Genomic DNA, 18,882 nt, shown 5'->3' on the forward strand with positions numbered 1-18,882 from the left:
TGATGCCAACAGACAATGTTACATTTCAAATTGCACAAAACGACGAAAGCTCATCTATGGAGAGAGTTTTGCAATTGCAAAGCATCAAAGGGGACCACTTTACTATATTTTCTGTTCTTAGAAGTCTAACATGCTAGTTTAGCTTTCGTGCCACGTTTCGTAAGGTAATGATGCCAACAGACAATGTTACATTTCAAATTGCACAAAAACATCAAAAGCTCGTCTATGGAGAGAGTTGAGCAATTCCAAAGCATCAAAGTGGACCGCTGTTTTAGTGTTCTTAGAAGTCCAACACGCTAGTTTAGCTTTCGTTCAACGTTCGATAAGGTAATGACGCCAATAGACCATGTTACTTTTCAAATTGCACAAAAACTTCAAAAGCTCGTCTATGGAGAGAGTTTACCAATTCCAAAGCATCAAAGTGGACCGCTGAACTCTATTTACTGTTCTTAGAAGTCCAACACGCTAATTTAGCTTTCGTGCAACGCATCATAAGGTAATGATGCCAACAGACAATATTACGTTTCAAATTGCACAAAAACGTCAAAAGCTCGTCTATGGAGGGAGTTGCGCAATTCCAAAGCATCAAAGTAGATTGCTGTACTCTTTTAGTGTTCTCAGAAGTCCAACACGCTAGTTTAGCTTTCGTGCACCGTTTCATATGGTATTGATGCCAATAGACCATGTTACATTTCAACTTGCAAAAAAAGGTCAAAAGCTCGTGTATGGAGAGAGTTGAGCAATTCCAAAGCATCAAAGTGGACCCCTGTACTCTATTTTGTGTTCTTAGAAGTCGAACATACTCGTTTAGCTTTCGTGCCATGTTTCGTAAGGGAATGATGACAATAGACAATATTAGGTTTCAAATTGCACAAAAACGTCAAAAGCTCATCTCTGGAGAGAGTTTAGCAATTCCAAAGCATCAAAGTGGACCATTGTACTCTATTTAGTGTTCTTAACAGGCTACTTTAGCTTTCGTGCAACGTTCGATAAGGTAATGATGCCAATAGACCATAATACATTTCAAATTGCATAAAAATGTCAAAAGCTCGTCTATGTAGAGAGTTGAGCAACTCCAAAGCATCAAAGTGGACCGCTGTACTCTATGTTGTGTTCTTAGAAGTCGAACATGCTAGTCTAGCTTTCGTGCCACGTTTCGTAAGGGAATGATGACAATAGACAATGTTACGTTTCAAATTGCACAAAAACGTCAAAAGCTCGTATCTAGAGAGAGTTGAGCAAATCCAAAGCATCAAAGTGGACCATTGTACTCTATTTAGTATTCTTAGAAGTCTAACACGCTAATTTAGCTTTCATGCAACGTTCGATAAGGTAATGACGCCAATAGACCATGTTACATTTCAAATTGCACAAAGACGTCAAAAGCTCGTCTATGCAGAGAGTTGAGCAATTCCAAAGCATCGAAGTGGACCATTGTACACTATTTAGTGTTCTTCGAAGTCTAACACACAAGTTTAGCTTTCGTCCAATGTTTGATAAGGTAATAATGCCAATAGACCATGTTACATTTCAAACTGCACAAAAACGTCAAAAGCTCGTCTATGGAAAGAGTTGAGCAATTCCAAAGCATCAAAGTGGACCTTTGTACATTATTTTCTGTTCTTAGAAGTCTAACATGCTAGTTTAGCTTTCGTGCCACGTTTCGTAAGGTAATGATGCCAACAGACAATGTTACGTTTCAAATTGCACAAAAACGTCAAAAGCTCGTCTACGGAGAGAGTTGAGCAACTCCAAAGCATCAAAGTGGACCGCTGTACTCTTTTAGTGTTCTTGGAAGTCCAGCACGCCAGTTTAGCTTTCGTGCAACGTTTTATAACGTAATGATGCCAATAGACCATGTTACATTTCAAATTCCATAAAAAGGTTAAAAGCTCATGTATGGAGAGAGTTGAGCAATTCCAAAGCATCAATGTGGACCCCTGCACTCTATTTTGTGTTCTTCGAAGTCGAAAATGCTAGTTTAGCTTTCGTGGCACGTTTCGTAAGGTAATGATGCCAATAGACAATGTTACATTTCAAATTGCACAAAACGACGAAAGCTCATCTATGGAGAGAGTTTACCAATTGCAAAGCATCAAAGGGGACCACTTTACTATATTTTCTGTTCTTAGAAGTCTAACATGCTAGTTTAGCTTTCGTGCCACGTTTCGTAAGGTAATGATGCGAACAGACAATGTTACATTTCAAATTGCACAAAAACGTCAAAAGCTCATCTACGGAGAGGTTGAGAAATTCCAAAGCACAAAGTGGACCGCTGTTTTAGTGTTCTTAGAAGTCCAACACGCTAGTTTAGCTTTCGTTCAACGTTCGATAAGGTAATGACGCCAATAGACCATGTTACATTTCAAATTGCACAAAAACTTCAAAAGCTCGTCTATGGAGAGAGTTTAGCAATTCCAAAGCATCAAAGTGGATCATTGTACTCTATTTTGTGTTCTTAGAAGTCTAACATGCTAGTTTAGCTTTCGTGCCACGTTTCGTAAGGTAATGATGCCAATAGACAATGATACGTTTCAAATTGCACAAAAACGTTAAAAGCTCGTCTATGGAGAGAGTTGAGCAATTCCAAAGCATCACAGTGGACCTCTGTACTCTTTTAGTGTTCTGAAAAGTCCAACACGCTAGCTTAGCTTTCGTGCAACGTTTCATAAGGTAATGATGCCAATAGACCATGTTGCAATTCAAATTGCATAAAAAGGTCAAAAGCTCGTGTATGGAAAGAGTTGAGCAACTCCAAAGCATCAAAGTGGACCCCTGTACACTATTTTGTGTTCTTAGAAGTCTAACAGACTAGTTTAGCTTTCGTGCAACGTTCGATAAGGTAATGATGCCAATAGACCATGTTACATTTCAAATTGCACAACGACGTCAAAAGCTCGTCTATGTAGAGAGTTGAGCAATTCCAAAGCATCAAAGTGGACCGCTATACTCTATTTAGTGTTTTTAGAAGTCCAACATGCTTGTTTACCTTTCGTGCAACGTTTCACAAGGTAATGACGCCAATAGACAATGTTACGTTTCAAATAGCACAAAAACGTCAAAACCTCTTCTATGGAGAGAGTTGAGCAATTCCAAAGCATCAAAGTGGACCACTGTACTCTATTTAGTATTCTTAGAAGTCTAACAAGCTAGTTTAGCTTTCGTGCAACGTTTCATAAGGTAATGACGCCAATAGACAATGTTACGTTTCAAATTGCACAAAAACGTCAAAACCTCTTCTATGGAGAGAGCTGAGCAAATCCAAAGCATCAAAGCAGACCATTGTACTCTATTTAGTATTCTTAGAAGTCTAACACGCTAATTTAGCTTTCATGCAACGTTCGATAAGGTAATGATGCCAATAGACCATGTTACATTTCTAATTGCACAAAGACGTCGAAAGCTCGTCTATGCAGAGAGTTGAGCAATTCCAAAGCATCGAAGTGGACCATTGTACACTATTTAGCGTTCTTCGAAGTCTAACACACAAGTTTAGCTTTCGTCCAATGTTTGATAAGGTAATGATGCCAATAGACCATGTTACATTTCAAACTGGACAAAAACGTCAAAAGTCATCTATGGAGAGAGTTGAGCAATTCCAAAGCATCAAAGTGGACCGCTGTACACTATTTTGTGTTCTTAGAAGTCTAACATGCTAGTTTAGCTTTCGTGCCACGTTTCGTAAGGTAATGATGCCAACAGACAATGTTACATTTCAAATTGCACAAAACGACGAAAGCTCATCTATGGAGAGAGTTTTGCAATTGCAAAGCATCAAAGGGGACCACTTTACTATATTTTCTGTTCTTAGAAGTCTAACATGCTAGTTTAGCTTTCGTGCCACGTTTCGTAAGGTAATGATGCCAACAGACAATGTTACATTTCAAATTGCACAAAAACATCAAAAGCTCGTCTATGGAGAGAGTTGAGCAATTCCAAAGCATCAAAGTGGACCGCTGTTTTAGTGTTCTTAGAAGTCCAACACGCTAGTTTAGCTTTCGTTCAACGTTCGAAAAGGTAATGACGCCAATAGACCATGTTACTTTTCAAATTGCACAAAAACTTCAAAAGCTCGTCTATGGAGAGAGTTTACCAATTCCAAAGCATCAAAGTGGACCATTGTACTCTATTTTGTGTTCTTAGAAGTCTAACATGCAAGTTTAGCTTTCGTCCCACGTTTCGTAAGGTAATGATGCCAATAGACAAAGTTACATTTCAAATTGCACAAAACGACAAAAGCTCATCTATGGAGAGAGTTTAGCAATTCCAAAGCATCAAAGGAGACCACTTTACTATATCTTCTGTTCTTAGAAGTCTAACATGCTAGTTTAGCTTTCGTGCCACGTTTCGTAAGGTAATGATGCGAACATACAATGTTACGTTTCAAATTGCACAAAAACGTCAAAAGCTCATCTACAGAGAGAGTTGAGCAATTCCAAAGCATCAAAGTGGACCGCTGTTTTAGTGTTCTTAGAAGTCCAACAAGCTAGTTTAGCTTTCGTTCAACGTTCGATAAGGTAATGACTCCAATAGACCATGTTACATTTCAAATTGCACAAAAACTTCAAAAGCTTGTCTATGGAGAGAGTTTACCAATTCCAAAGCATCAAAGTGGACCATTGTACTCTATTTTGTGTTCTTAGACGTCTAACATGCTAGTTTAGCTTTCGTGCCACGTTTCGTAAGGTAATGATGCCAATAGACAATGTTACGTTTCAAATTGCACAAAAACGTTAAAAGCTCGTCTATGGAGAGAGTTGAGCAATTCTAAAGCATCAAAGTGGACCTCTGTACTCTTTTAGTGTTCTTAAAAGTCCAACACGCTAGCTTAGCTTTCGTGCAACGTTTCATAAGGTAATGATGCCAATAGACCATGTTGCATTTCAAATTGCATAAAAAGGTCAAAAGCTCGTGTATGGAAAGAGTTGAGCAATTCCAAAGCATCAAAGTGGACCCCTGTACTCTATTTTGTGTTCTTAGAAGTCTAACAGACTAGTTTAGCTTTCGTGCAACGTTTGATAAGGTAATGATGCCAATAGACCATGTTACATTTCAAATTGCACAAAGACGTCAAAAGCTCGTCTATGTAGAGAGTTGAGCAATTCCAAAGCATCAAAGTGGACCGCTGTACTCTATTTAGTGTTTTTAGAAGTCCAACATGCTTGTTTAGCTTTCGTGCAACGTTTCATAAGGTAATGATGCCAATAGACAATGTTACGTTTCAAATTGCACAAAAACGTCAAAACCTCTTCTATGGAGAGAGTTGAGCAATTCCAAAGCATCAAAGTGGACCGTTGTACTCTATTTAATGTTCTTAGAAGTCCAACATGCTAGTTTAGCTTTCGTGCAACGTTTCATAAGGTAATGACGCCAATGGACAATGTTACGTTTCAAATTGCACAAAAATGTCAAACCTCGTCTATGCAAAGAGTTGAGCAATTCCAAAGCATCAAAGTGGACCGCTGTACTCTATTTTGTGTTCTTAGAAGGCTATCACGCTAGTTTAGCTTTCAGGTCACATTTCGTAAGGAAATGATGCCAATAGACAATGTTACGTTTCAAATTGCACAAAAACGCCAAAAGCTCATCTATGGAGAGAGTTGAGCAATTCCAAAGCATCAAAGTGGACCACTGTACTCTATTTTGTGTTCTTTGAAGTCTAACATGCTAGTTTAGCTTTCGTGCCGCGTTTCATAAGGTAATGATGCCAATAGACAATTTTACATTTCAAATTGCACAAAACGTCAAAAGCTCGTCTATGAAGAGAGTTTAGCAAATCCAAAGCATCACAGTGGACCATTGTACTCTATTTAGTGTTCTTAGAAGTCTAACAGGCTAGTTTGGCTTTCCGGCAACGTTCGATAAGGTAATGATGCCAACAGACCATGTTACATTTCAAATTGCACAAAGACATCAAAAGCTCGTCTATGCAGAGAGTTGAGCAATTCCAAAGCATCGAAGTGGACCATTGTACACTATTTAGTGTTCTTAGAAGTCTAACACGCAAGTTTAGCTTTCGTCCAATGTTTGATAAGGTAATGATGCCAATAGACCATGTTATATTTCAAACTGCACAAAAACGTCAAAAGCTCGTCTATGGAGAGAGTTGAGCAATTCTAAAGCATCAAAGTGGACTGCTGTACACTACTTTGTGTTCTTAGAAGTATAACGTGCTAGTTTAGCTTTCATGCCACGTTTCGTAAGGTAATGATGCCAACAGGCAATGTTACATTTCAAATTGCACGAAAACGTCAAAAGCTCGTCAATGGAGAGAGTTGAGCAACTCCAAAGCATCAAGGTGGACTGCTGTACTCTTTTAGTGTTCTTAGAAGTCCAACACGCTAGTTTAGGTTTCGTGCAACGTTTCATAAGGTAATGATGCCAATAGACCATGTTACATTTCAAATTCCGTAAAAAGGTCAAAAGCTCGTGTATGGAGAGAGTTGAGCAATTCCAAAGCATCAAAGTGGACACCTGTACTCTATTTTGTGTTCTTCGAAGTCGAAAATGCTAGTTTAGCTTTCGTGCCACGTTTCGTAAGGTAATGATGCCAATAGACAATGTTACATTTCAAATTGTACAAAGTGTAAAAAGCTCGTCTATGCAGAGAGTTTAGCAATTCCAAAGCGTCAAAGGGGACCGCTGTACTATATTTTCTGTTCTTGGAAGTCTAACATGCTAGTTTAGCTTTCGTGCCACGTTTCGTAAGGTAATGATGCGAACAGACAATGTTACGTTTCAAATTGCACAAAAACGTCAAAAGCTCATCTACGGAGAGAGTTGACCAATTCCAAAGCATCATAGTGGACCGCTGTTTTCTTTTAGTGTTCTTAGAAGTCCAACACGCTAATTTAGCTTTCGTGCAACATTTCATAAGGTAATGATGCCAATAGACCATGTTACATTTCAAATTGCATAAAAAGGTCGAAAGCTCATGTATGGACAGAGTTGAGCAATTCCAAAGCATCAAAGTGGACCCCTATACTCTATGTTGTGTTCTTAGAGTCGAACATGCTAGTTTAGCTTTCGTGCCACGTTTCATAAGGTAATGATGCCAATAGACAATGTTACATTTCAAATTGCACAAAACGTCAAAACCTCGTCTGTGGAGAGAGTTTAGCAATTCAAAAGCATCAAAGTGGACCATTGTACTCTATTCAGTGTTCTTAGAAGTCTAACATGCTAGTTTACCTTTCGTGCCACATTTCGGAAGGTAATGATGCCAATAGACAATGTTACGTTTCAAATTGCACAAAAATGTCAAAACTCATCTATGGAGAGAGTTTAGCAATTCCAAAGCATCAAAGTGGACCGCTGTACTCTATTTTGTGTTCTTAGAAGTCTAACATGCTAGTTTAGCTTTCGTGCCACGTTTCGTTAGGTAATGTTGCCAATAGACAGTGTTACATTTCAAATTGCATAAAATGTCAAAAGCTCGTCTATGGAGAGAGTTGAGCAATTCTAAAGCATCAAAGTGGACTGCTGTACACTACTTTGTGTTCTTAGAAGTATAACGTGCTAGTTTAGCTTTCATGCCACGTTTCGTCAGGTACTGATGCCAACAGGCAATGTTACATTTCAAATTGCACGAAAACGTCAAAAGCTCGTCAATGGAGAGAGTTGAGCAACTCCAAAGCATCAAGGTGGACCGCTGTACTCTTTTATTGTTCTTAGAAGTCCAACACGCTAGTTTAGCTTTCGTGCAACGTTTCATAAGGTAATGATGCCAATAGACCATGTTACATTTCAAATTCCGTAAAAAGGTCAAAAGCTCGTGTATGGAGAGAGTTGAGCAATTCCAAAGCATGAAAGTGGACCCCTGTACTCTATTTTGTGTTCTTCGAAGTCGAAAATGCTAGTTTAGCTTTCGTGCCACGTTTCGTAAGGTAATGATGCCAATAGACAATGTTACATTTCAAATTGTACAAAACGTAAAAAGCTCGTCTATGCAGAGAGTTTAGCAATTCCAAAGCGTCAAAGGGGACCGCTGTACTATATTTTCTGTTCTTGGAAGTCTAACATGCTAGTTTAGCTTTCGTGCCACGTTTCGTAAGGTAATGATGCGAACAGACAATGTTACGTTTCAAATTGCACAAAAACGTCAAAAGCTCATCTACGGAGAGAGTTGACCAATTCCAAAGCATCATAGTGGACCGCTGTTTTCTTTTAGTGTTCTTAGAAGTCCAACACGCTAATTTAGCTTTCGTGCAACATTTCATAAGGTAATGATGCCAATAGACCATGTTACATTTCAAATTGCATAAAAAGGTCGAAAGCTCATGTGTGGACAGAGTTGAGCAATTCCAAAGCATCAAAGTGGACCCCTATACTCTATGTTGTGTTCTTAGAGTCGAACATGCTAGTTTAGCTTTCGTGCCACGTTTCATAAGGTAATGATGCCAATAGACAATGTTACATTTCAAATTGCACAAAACGTCAAAACCTCGTCTGTGGAGAGAGTTTAGCAATTCAAAAGCATCAAAGTGGACCATTGTACTCTATTCAGTGTTCTTAGAAGTCTAACATGCTAGTTTACCTTTCGTGCCACATTTCGGAAGGTAATGATGCCAATAGACAATGTTACGTTTCAAATTGCACAAAAATGTCAAAACTCATCTATGGAGAGAGTTTAGCAATTCCAAAGCATCAAAGTGGACCGCTGTACTCTATTTTGTGTTCTTAGAAGTCTAACATGCTAGTTTAGCTTTCGTGCCACGTTTCGTTAGGTAATGTTGCCAATAGACAGTGTTACATTTCAAATTGCATAAAATGTCAAAAGCTCGTCTATGGAGAGAGTTGAGCAATTCTAAAGCATCAAAGTGGACTGCTGTACACTACTTTGTGTTCTTAGAAGTATAACGTGCTAGTTTAGCTTTCATGCCACGTTTCGTCAGGTACTGATGCCAACAGGCAATGTTACATTTCAAATTGCACGAAAACGTCAAAAGCTCGTCAATGGAGAGAGTTGAGCAACTCCAAAGCATCAAGGTGGACCGCTGTACTCTTTTATTGTTCTTAGAAGTCCAACACGCTAGTTTAGCTTTCGTGCAACGTTTCATAAGGTAATGATGCCAATAGACCATGTTACATTTCAAATTCCGTAAAAAGGTCAAAAGCTCGTGTATGGAGAGAGTTGAGCAATTCCAAAGCATCAAAGTGGACCCCTGTACTCTATTTTGTGTTCTTCGAAGTCGAAAATGCTAGTTTAGCTTTCGTGCCACGTTTCGTAAGGTAATGATGCCAATAGACAATGTTACATTTCAAATTGTACAAAACGTAAAAAGCTCGTCTATGCAGAGAGTTTAGCAATTCCAAAGCGTCAAAGGGGACCGCTGTACTATATTTTCTGTTCTTGGAAGTCTAACATGCTAGTTTAGCTTTCGTGCCACGTTTCGTAAGGTAATGATGCGAACAGACAATGTTACGTTTCAAATTGCACAAAAACGTCAATAGACAATGTTTCGTAAGGTAATGATGCCAATAGACCATGTTACATTTCAAATTGCATAAAAAGGTCGAAAGCTCATGTATGGACAGAGTTGAGCAATTCCAAAGCATCAAAGTGGACCCCTATACTCTATGTTGTGTTCTTAGAGTCGAACATGCTAGTTTAGCTTTCGTGCCACGTTTCATAAGGTAATGATGCCAATAGACAATGTTACATTTCAAATTGCATAAAACGTCAAAAGCTCGTCTGTGGAGAGAGTTTAGCAATTCAAAAGCATCAAAGTGGACCATTGTACTCTATTCAGTGTTCTTAGAAGTCTAACATGCTAGTTTACCTTTCGTGCCACATTTCGGAAGGTAATGATGCCAATAGACAATGTTACGTTTCAAATTGCACAAAAATGTCAAAACTCATCTATGGAGAGAGTTTAGCAATTCCAAAGCATCAAAGTGGACCGTTGTACTCTATTTTGTGTTCTTAGAAGTCTAACATGCTAGTTTAGCTTTCGTGCCACGTTTCGTTAGGTAATGTTGCCAATAGACAGTGTTACATTTCAAATTGCATAAAATGTCAAAAGCTCGTCTATGGAGAGAGTTTAGCAATTCCAAAGCATCAAAGTGGACCATTGTACTCTATTTAGCGTTCTTACAAGTCTAACAGGCTAGTTTAGCTTTCGTGCAACGTTCGATAAGGTAATGATGCCAATAGACCCTGTTACATTTCAAATTGCACAAAGACGTCAAAAGCTCGTCTATGCAAAGAGTTGAGCGATTCCAAAGCATAGAAGTGAACCATTGTACTCTATTTAGTGTTCTTAGAAGTCTAACATGCAAGTTTAGCTTTCGTCCAACGTTTGATAAGGTAATGATGCCAATAGACCGTTTTACATTTCAAAAAGCACAAAAACGTCAAAGGTCGTCTATGGAGAGAGTTGAGCAATTCCAAAGCATCAAAGTGGACCAAAGTACTCTATTTTGTGTTCTTAGAAGGCTAACACGCTAGTTTAGCTTTTGTGTCACGTTTCGTGAGGTAATGATGCCAATAGACAATGTTACGTTTCAAATTGCACAAAAACGTCAAAAGCTCATCTACGGAGAGAGTTGAGCAATTCCAAAGCATCAAAGTGGACCGCTGTACTCTATTTTGTGTTCTTAGAAGTCTAACATGCTAGTGTAGCTTTCGTTCCATGTTTCGTAAGGTAATGATGCCAATAGACAATTTTACGTTTGAAATTGCACAAAACGTCAAAAGCTCGTCTTTGGAGAGAGTTTAGCAAATCCAAAGCATCAAAGTGGACCATTGTACTCTCTTTAGTGTTCTTACAAGTCTAACAGGATAGTGTAGCTTTCGTGCAACGTTCCATAAGGTAATGATGCCAATAGACCGTGTTACATTTCAAATTGCACAAAGACTTCAAAAGCTCGTCTATGCAGAGAGTTGAGCAATTCCAAAGCATCGAAGTGAAAAATTGTACTCTATTTAGTGTTCTTAGAAGCCTAACACGCAATTTTAGCTTTCGTCCAACGTTTGATAAGGTAATGATGCCAATACACCATGTTACATTTCAAACTGCACATAAACGTCCAAATCTCATCTATGGAGAGAGTTGAGCAATTCCAAAGCATCAAAGTGGACCGCTGTACTCTATTTAGTGTTCTTAGAAGTCCAACATGCTGGTTTAGCTTTCGTGCAACGTTTCAGAAGGTTATGACGCCAATAGACAATGTTACGTTTCAAAGTGTACAAAAACATCAAAAGCTCGTCTACGGAGAGCGTTGAGCAATTCCAAAGCATGAAAGTGGACTGCTGTACTCTATTTTGTGTTCTTAGAAGTCTAACATGCTAGTTTAGCTTTCGTGCCACGTTTCGTAAGGTAATGATGCCAATAGACAATTTTACATTTCTAATTGTACAAAACGTAAAAAGCTCATCTATGGAGAGAGTTTAGCAAATCCAAAGCATCAAAGTGGACCATTGTACTCTATTTAGTGTTCTTAGAAGTCTAACAGGCTAGTTTAGCTTTCGTGCAACGTTTGATAAGGTAGTGGTGCCAATAGATCATGTTACATTTGAAATTGCACAAAGACGTCAAAAGCTTGTCTATGCAGAGAGTTGAGAAATTCCAAAGCATCGAAGTGGACCACTGTACACTATTTTGTGTTCTTAGAAGTCGTACATGCTAGTTTAGCTTTCATGCCACGTTTCGTAAGGTAATGATGCCAATAGACAATGTTACATTTTAAATTGCACAAAACGTCAAAAGCTCATCTATGGAGAGAGTTTAGCAATTCAAAAGCATCAAAGTGGACCATTATACTCTATTTAGTGTTCTAAGAAGTCTAACATGCTAGTTTAGCTTTCGTGCCGCGTTTCGTAAGGTAATGATGCCAATAGACAATGTTACGTTTCAAATTGCACAAAAATGTCAAACCTCCTCTATGGAGAGAGTTTAGCATTTCCAAAGCATCAAAGTGGACCGTTGAACTCTATTTTCTGTTCTTAGAAGTCTAACATGCTAGTTTAGCTTTCGTGCCACGTTTCGTTAGGTAATGTTGCCAATAGACAGTGTTACATTTCAAATTGCATAAAATGTCAAAAGCTCGTCTATGGAGAGAGTTTAGCAATTCCAAAGCATCAAAGTGGACCATTGTACTCTATTTAGCGTTCTTACAAGTCTAACAGGCTAGTTTAGCTTTCGTGCAACGTTCGATAAGGTAATGATGCCAATAGACCCTGTTACATTTCAAATTGCACAAAGACGTCAAAAGCTCGTCTATGCAAAGAGTTGAGCGATTCCAAAGCATAGAAGTGAACCATTGTACTCTATTTAGTGTTCTTAGAAGTCTAACATGCAAGTTTAGCTTTCGTCCAACGTTTGATAAGGTAATGATGCCAATAGACCGTTTTACATTTCAAAAAGCACAAAAACGTCAAAGGTCGTCTATGGAGAGAGTTGAGCAATTCCAAAGCATCAAAGTGGACCAAAGTACTCTATTTTGTGTTCTTAGAAGGCTAACACGCTAGTTTAGCTTTTGTGTCACGTTTCGTGAGGTAATGATGCCAATAGACAATGTTACGTTTCAAATTGCACAAAAACGTCAAAAGCTCATCTACGGAGAGAGTTGAGCAATTCCAAAGCATCAAAGTGGACCGCTGTACTCTATTTTGTGTTCTTAGAAGTCTAACATGCTAGTGTAGCTTTCGTTCCATGTTTCGTAAGGTAATGATGCCAATAGACAATTTTACGTTTGAAATTGCACAAAACGTCAAAAGCTCGTCTTTGGAGAGAGTTTAGCAAATCCAAAGCATCAAAGTGGACCATTGTACTCTCTTTAGTGTTCTTACAAGTCTAACAGGATAGTGTAGCTTTCGTGCAACGTTCCATAAGGTAATGATGCCAATAGACCGTGTTACATTTCAAATTGCACAAAGACTTCAAAAGCTCGTCTATGCAGAGAGTTGAGCAATTCCAAAGCATCGAAGTGAAAAATTGTACTCTATTTAGTGTTCTTAGAAGCCTAACACGCAATTTTAGCTTTCGTCCAACGTTTGATAAGGTAATGATGCCAATACACCATGTTACATTTCAAACTGCACATAAACGTCCAAATCTCATCTATGGAGAGAGTTGAGCAATTCCAAAGCATCAAAGTGGACCGCTGTACTCTATTTAGTGTTCTTAGAAGTCCAACATGCTGGTTTAGCTTTCGTGCAACGTTTCAGAAGGTTATGACGCCAATAGACAATGTTACGTTTCAAAGTGTACAAAAACATCAAAAGCTCGTCTACGGAGAGCGTTGAGCAATTCCAAAGCATGAAAGTGGACTGCTGTACTCTATTTTGTGTTCTTAGAAGTCTAACATGCTAGTTTAGCTTTCGTGCCACGTTTCGTAAGGTAATGATGCCAATAGACAATTTTACATTTCTAATTGTACAAAACGTAAAAAGCTCATCTATGGAGAGAGTTTAGCAAATCCAAAGCATCAAAGTGGACCATTGTACTCTATTTAGTGTTCTTAGAAGTCTAACAGGCTAGTTTAGCTTTCGTGCAACGTTTGATAAGGTAGTGGTGCCAATAGATCATGTTACATTTGAAATTGCACAAAGACGTCAAAAGCTTGTCTATGCAGAGAGTTGAGAAATTCCAAAGCATCGAAGTGGACCACTGTACACTATTTTGTGTTCTTAGAAGTCGTACATGCTAGTTTAGCTTTCATGCCACGTTTCGTAAGGTAATGATGCCAATAGACAATGTTACATTTTAAATTGCACAAAACGTCAAAAGCTCATCTATGGAGAGAGTTTAGCAATTCAAAAGCATCAAAGTGGACCATTATACTCTATTTAGTGTTCTAAGAAGTCTAACATGCTAGTTTAGCTTTCGTGCCGCGTTTCGTAAGGTAATGATGCCAATAGACAATGTTACGTTTCAAATTGCACAAAAATGTCAAACCTCCTCTATGGAGAGAGTTTAGCATTTCCAAAGCATCAAAGTGGACCGTTGAACTCTATTTTCTGTTCTTAGAAGTCTAACATGCTAGTTTAGCTTTCGTGCCACGTTTCGTTAGGTAATGTTGCCAATAGACAGTGTTACATTTCAAATTGCATAAAATGTCAAAAGCTCGTCTATGGAGAGAGTTTAGCAATTCCAAAGCATCAAAGTGGACCATTGTACTCTATTTAGCGTTCTTACAAGTCTAACAGGCTAGTTTAGCTTTCGTGCAACGTTCGATAAGGTAATGATGCCAATAGACCCTGTTACATTTCAAATTGCACAAAGACGTCAAAAGCTCGTCTATGCAAAGAGTTGAGCGATTCCAAAGCATAGAAGTGAACCATTGTACTCTATTTAGTGTTCTTAGAAGTCTAACATGCAAGTTTAGCTTTCGTCCAACGTTTGATAAGGTAATGATGCCAATAGACCGTTTTACATTTCAAAAAGCACAAAAACGTCAAAGGTCGTCTATGGAGAGAGTTGAGCAATTCCAAAGCATCAAAGTGGACCAAAGTACTCTATTTTGTGTTCTTAGAAGGCTAACACGCTAGTTTAGCTTTTGTGTCACGTTTCGTGAGGTAATGATGCCAATAGACAATGTTACGTTTCAAATTGCACAAAAACGTCAAAAGCTCATCTACGGAGAGAGTTGAGCAATTCCAAAGCATCAAAGTGGACCGCTGTACTCTATTTTGTGTTCTTAGAAGTCTAACATGCTAGTGTAGCTTTCGTTCCATGTTTCGTAAGGTAATGATGCCAATAGACAATTTTACGTTTGAAATTGCACAAAACGTCAAAAGCTCGTCTTTGGAGAGAGTTTAGCAAATCCAAAGCATCAAAGTGGACCATTGTACTCTCTTTAGTGTTCTTACAAGTCTAACAGGATAGTGTAGCTTTCGTGCAACGTTCCATAAGGTAATGATGCCAATAGACCGTGTTACATTTCAAATTGCACAAAGACTTCAAAAGCTCGTCTATGCAGAGAGTTGAGCAATTCCAAAGCATCGAAGTGAAAAATTGTACTCTATTTAGTGTTCTTAGAAGCCTAACACGCAATTTTAGCTTTCGTCCAACGTTTGATAAGGTAATGATGCCAATACACCATGTTACATTTCAAACTGCACATAAACGTCCAAATCTCATCTATGGAGAGAGTTGAGCAATTCCAAAGCATCAAAGTGGACCGCTGTACTCTATTTAGTGTTCTTAGAAGTCCAACATGCTGGTTTAGCTTTCGTGCAACGTTTCAGAAGGTTATGACGCCAATAGACAATGTTACGTTTCAAAGTGTACAAAAACATCAAAAGCTCGTCTACGGAGAGCGTTGAGCAATTCCAAAGCATGAAAGTGGACTGCTGTACTCTATTTTGTGTTCTTAGAAGTCTAACATGCTAGTTTAGCTTTCGTGCCACGTTTCGTAAGGTAATGATGCCAATAGACAATTTTACATTTCTAATTGTACAAAACGTAAAAAGCTCATCTATGGAGAGAGTTTAGCAAATCCAAAGCATCAAAGTGGACCATTGTACTCTATTTAGTGTTCTTAGAAGTCTAACAGGCTAGTTTAGCTTTCGTGCAACGTTTGATAAGGTAGTGGTGCCAATAGATCATGTTACATTTGAAATTGCACAAAGACGTCAAAAGCTTGTCTATGCAGAGAGTTGAGAAATTCCAAAGCATCGAAGTGGACCACTGTACACTATTTTGTGTTCTTAGAAGTCGTACATGCTAGTTTAGCTTTCATGCCACGTTTCGTAAGGTAATGATGCCAATAGACAATGTTACATTTTAAATTGCACAAAACGTCAAAAGCTCATCTATGGAGAGAGTTTAGCAATTCAAAAGCATCAAAGTGGACCATTATACTCTATTTAGTGTTCTAAGAAGTCTAACATGCTAGTTTAGCTTTCGTGCCGCGTTTCGTAAGGTAATGATGCCAATAGACAATGTTACGTTTCAAATTGCACAAAAATGTCAAACCTCCTCTATGGAGAGAGTTTAGCATTTCCAAAGCATCAAAGTGGACCGTTGAACTCTATTTTCTGTTCTTAGAAGTCTAACATGCTAGTTTAGCTTTCGTGCCACGTTTCGTTAGGTAATGTTGCCAATAGACAGTGTTACATTTCAAATTGCATAAAATGTCAAAAGCTCGTCTATGGAGAGAGTTTAGCAATTCCAAAGCATCAAAGTGGACCATTGTACTCTATTTAGCGTTCTTACAAGTCTAACAGGCTAGTTTAGCTTTCGTGCAACGTTCGATAAGGTAATGATGCCAATAGACCCTGTTACATTTCAAATTGCACAAAGACGTCAAAAGCTCGTCTATGCAAAGAGTTGAGCGATTCCAAAGCATAGAAGTGAACCATTGTACTCTATTTAGTGTTCTTAGAAGTCTAACATGCAAGTTTAGCTTTCGTCCAACGTTTGATAAGGTAATGATGCCAATAGACCGTTTTACATTTCAAAAAGCACAAAAACGTCAAAGGTCGTCTATGGAGAGAGTTGAGCAATTCCAAAGCATCAAAGTGGACCAAAGTACTCTATTTTGTGTTCTTAGAAGGCTAACACGCTAGTTTAGCTTTTGTGTCACGTTTCGTGAGGTAATGATGCCAATAGACAATGTTACGTTTCAAATTGCACAAAAACGTCAAAAGCTCATCTACGGAGAGAGTTGAGCAATTCCAAAGCATCAAAGTGGACCGCTGTACTCTATTTTGTGTTCTTGGAAGTCTAACATGCTAGTGTAGCTTTCGTTCCATGTTTCGTAAGGTAATGATGCCAATAGACAATTTTACGTTTGAAATTGCACAAAACGTCAAAAGCTCGTCTTTGGAGAGAGTTTAGCAAATCCAAAGCATCAAAGTGGACCATTGTACTCTCTTTAGTGTTCTTACAAGTCTAACAGGCTAGTGTAGCTTTCGTGCAACGTTCCATAAGGTAATGATGCCAATAGACCGTGTTACATTTCAAATTGCACAAAGACTTCAAAAGCTCGTCTATGCAGAGAGTTGAGCAATTCCAAAGCATCGAAGTGAAAAATTGTACTCTATTTAGTGTTCTTAGAAGCCTAACACGCAATTTTAGCTTTCGTCCAACGTTTGATAAGGTAATGATGCCAATACACCATGTTACATTTCAAACTGCACATAAACGTCCAAATCTCATCTATGGAGAGAGTTGAGCAATTCCAAAGCATCAAAGTGGACCGCTGTACTCTATTTAGTGTTCTTAGAAGTCCAACATGCTGGTTTAGCTTTCGTGCAACGTTTCAGAAGGTTATGACGCCAATAGACAATGTTACGTTTCAAAGTGTACAAAAACATCAAAAGCTCGTCTACGGAGAGCGTTGAGCAATTCCAAAGCATGAAAGTGGACTGCTGTACTCTATTTTGTGTTCTTAGAAGTCTAACATGCTAGTTTAGCTTTCGTGCCACGTTTCGTAAGGTAATGATGCCAATAGACAATTTTACATTTCTAATTGTACAAAACGTCAAAAGCTCATCTATGGAGAGAGTTTAGCAAATCCAAAGCATCAAAGTGGACCATTGTACTCTATTTAGTGTTCTTAGAAGTCTAACAGGCTAGTTTAGCTTTCGTGCAACGTTTGATAAGGTAGTGGTGCCAATAGATCATGTTACATTTGAAATTGCACAAAGACGTCAAAAGCTTGTCTATGCAGAGAGTTGAGAAATTCCAAAGCATCGAAGTGGACCACTGTACACTATTTTGTGTTCTTAGAAGTCGAACATGCTAGTTTAGCTTTCGTGCCACGTTTCGTAAGGTAATGATGCCAATAGACAATGTTACATTTCAAATTGCATAAAAAGGTCAAAAGCTCATGTATGGACAGAGTTGAGCAATTCCAAAGCATCAAAGTGGACCCCTGTACTCTATGTTGTGTTCTTAGAAGTCGAACATGCTAGTTTAGCTTTCGTGCCGCGTTTCGGAAGGTAATGATGCCAATAGACAATGTTACGTTTCAAATTGCACAAAAATGTCAAAACTCATCTATAGAGAGAGTTTAGCAATTCCAAAGGATCAAAGTGGACCGCTGTTTTCTTTTAGTGTTCTTAGAAGTCCGACACGCTAGTTTAGCTTTCGTGCAACGTTTCATAAGGTAATGATGCCAATAGACCATGTTACATTTCAAATTGCATAAAAAGGTCAAAAGCTCATGTATGGACAGAGTTGAGCAATTCCAAAGCATCAAAGTGGACCCCTGTACTCTATGTTGTGTTCTTAGAAGTCGAACATGCTAGTTTAGCTTTCGTGCCGCGTTTCGGAAGGTAATGATGCCAATAGACAATGTTACGTTTCAAATTGCACAAAAATGTCAAAACTCATCTATAGAGAGAGTTTAGCAATTCCAAAGGATCAAAGTGGACCGCTGTACTCTATTTTGTGTTCTTAGAAGGCTAACACGCTAGTTTAGCTTTCGTGTCACGTTTCGTAAGGTAATGATGCCAACAGACAATGTTACATTTCAAATTGCACAGAAACGTCAAAAGCTCGTCAATGGAGAGAGTTGAGCAACTCCAAAGCATCAAAGTAGACCCCTGTACTCTATTTTGTGTTCTTCAAAGTCGAAAATGCTAGTTTAGCTTTCGTGCCACGTTTCGTAAGGTAATGATGCCAATAGACAATGTTACATTTCAAATTGCACAAAACGTCAAAAGCTCATCTATGGAGAGAGTTGAGCAATTCCAAAGCATCAAAGTGGACCGCTGTACTCTATTTAGTGTTCTTAGAAGTCCAACATGCTGGTTTAGCTTTCGTGCAACGTTTCAGAAGGTTATGACGCCAATAGACAATGTTACGTTTCAAAGTGTACAAAAACATCAAAAGCTCGTCTACGGAGAGCGTTGAGCAATTCCAAAGCATGAAAGTGGACTGCTGTACTCTATTTTGTGTTCTTAGAAGTCTAACATGCTAGTTTAGC

Source organism: Tripterygium wilfordii, chromosome 8 (assembly GCF_013401445.1).
Source record: "Tripterygium wilfordii isolate XIE 37 chromosome 8, ASM1340144v1, whole genome shotgun sequence".
Lineage (NCBI taxonomy): Eukaryota > Viridiplantae > Streptophyta > Magnoliopsida > Celastrales > Celastraceae > Tripterygium > Tripterygium wilfordii.